The following is a 2,542-nucleotide window of genomic DNA, read 5'->3' as shown; positions in this document are numbered from 1 at the left end:
TGCCCAGACTATATCTTGATCCATCTTCTTCTCTCCATCTCCACTTCTGCTCTCCTGTTTCAGGTCTTCAGAACTTCTAGCCTATATTACTAAATATGCTTTCCCATTGTATCCTCCTGCTTTTACTTCTTGTGTTCTATTCTTTATCCACACAGCAGCAAGAGCAATAACCTTTAAAAAAGTGAAAATTATTTATATATTGTATTACTATAACCATCTGCAACCCAAGGGAGGGTTCTCTCCAGAACCCAACCAAGCCGACACCCTGATCTCAAACTCCTTATACTATACAATATATAAATAGACTGGGTGGCTTAAAAACAACATAAATTTATTTCTCACAGCTCTGAAGGCTGGGAGTTTGAGATCAGGGTGTCGGCGTGGTTGGGTTCTGGAGAGAACCCTCCCTTGGGTTGCAGATGGTTATCTTCTCATTGTATCCTCGCAGGAGGGGGAGGGGAAGAGAACTCCGTGGGGTCCCTTTTAAAAGGGCACTAGTCCCATTCATGAGGGCTCCACTATCATGACCTAACTAGCTCCCAAAGTACTTACCACCTAATATCATCACATCAAATTTCAATTAGAATTTTGGGGGACACAAACATTGCATCCATTGTGTGTGTGAATATAGATAATATGTAACAGTGTTATGTATGTAACTAACATTTATTGAGTACTTACTATGTCTTAGTCACTGTTCTATGGGTTTCCCATGAAATAATTCATTTAAACCTCAGAATAATGGAGTAAATACTATTATTATTGTTCTTTGCAGATGAAGAAACAAAGTAATTTGCTTAAGTTCACCCAGCTATCGCATGACTGAACCAAGATTTAATCTCAGTAATCTGTCTCATGAGCCTATCCTCTGATGGTTATGCTAGATTTTCTATATCACGTCATGTTTTTCTGCTTCTAAAAGCTGTTTGGATGGTCTCCTACTCTACTGACAATATGAATCATAACCTAATGTATGAGCTGGCCTTTGACTATTTCTCTAACTTTATCTTGCCACTCTCCCTATTACTCACTCTTCTTTAGTAACATCTTCGCTCAGGCCCTTCATCACACTCAGCTGTCTCCTGCCTTCAGACCTAGGCACATCCTTTCCCTCATCCCAAAACATTCATTCCTCTATCCAGCCTTCAGATCTCTGCTTAAAGGCAACTCCTGTAGTTTCCTGTGTCTGCAATAAGGACCCTCCCTTTGTGATTCTCTCATCTTTTGTTTTCTTAGAGCTATTATTTCAATTTGTAATTATGTTCTTTCTTTTTCTTTTTTTCTTTTTGTTAATTTGTTTGTTAAACCTCTAGAATACAAGCCTCTTGAGGTCAAGGACTATATATGTTTGTCCCGGTCAGAATTATATCCCCTCAGTTTTTCAGTTTCTGGTACAGATTGGAGGAATAAATGAATGAGTCTGATTCTATACTTTATGTAGGGAAAAATGAATTTAATTACCTAGAATTTTAATTTGATCTTTTCATAGTTTTTGTATACCTCCTCTCTGCCTTCTCACTGCCTCCTCAGTGGAGGGAGGGAAAAGGAACTACCCTCAGTTCCAGATATTGCTAAATAATTGTCAACTTCATCACCCTGGGCAGGCATCGGTTGAATTCCTCAGTTGATCCCAGGGAAGATTAAGCAGAACTTGTCCAAATAAAATACAGTCCAGCAACATCTGGTCTCTTTGCGGTGTGTTTTGAGTCTTGCTTGGTTGATGGCTCCTTGTTTTCCCTCCCCATCCCTATTTGGAGTTATTAGAGTAGACACCTGGCACATTGGTCAGGCAGTACAGCTTTACCTTATAATCAGCCCATCATGGAGATGAAAATAATACCATGTCACAGTATGGCAATTGAAGACTGCAGGAAGCAAGACAATACCCAGCCTATGATGACAACCCACATTCTGCCAACACTATAGAAGACGAGTCTGCAAATTGCCCACTTCATGCTCTCCCACACGAGTGTTTTCCCAAAGAAATGCTCGCCTCTTAATTTTGAGAGAATGTCATTAGAGAGATAAAGAGGCAAACCTCTGTTAAGTGTCCTAATGTGTAGCTTTCCGCTGCAAATTCATCTCAGAATTGTATAGCTTCTGTCCCTCAGGATAATCGGGAAGATGGAGGGCTCAGAAATCATGACAGCTATCATTCGTTAACTACTAATGGATTTATATGAAATTATAACCTTCTCACAAAGTAGAAATTAACTTTTTTTCCTTGTGTCTGATGAGGAAACTAAAGTTTCGAGAAGGTAGTCAACTTATCCTTTGCCATTTAACTAGTAAGTGTGAAAGCTAGAATTCTAACCCATGTGCGAATGACAATAAAGCTGTGGTGATACCTGGATGCCACACTGCATTCAAGATTAAGGACTATTAATTATAAATACCCTAAATACTCAATATGTTTTTGTAAAAGTTAAACCTCAAAACTGGATATATTGTGTATCATTAGCAATAGTCTACTGTGTCTTTAAGACATTTTTGAGTTCTTTGTTAATAATTTTAATCATGATATTAATAGCATGTATTTATT

This window comes from Pteropus vampyrus, unplaced genomic scaffold (genome assembly GCF_000151845.1).
Source record: "Pteropus vampyrus isolate Shadow unplaced genomic scaffold, Pvam_2.0 Scaffold70, whole genome shotgun sequence".
NCBI classification, from domain to species: Eukaryota; Metazoa; Chordata; class Mammalia; order Chiroptera; family Pteropodidae; genus Pteropus; species Pteropus vampyrus.
This window is presented reverse-complemented; position numbering follows the sequence as displayed.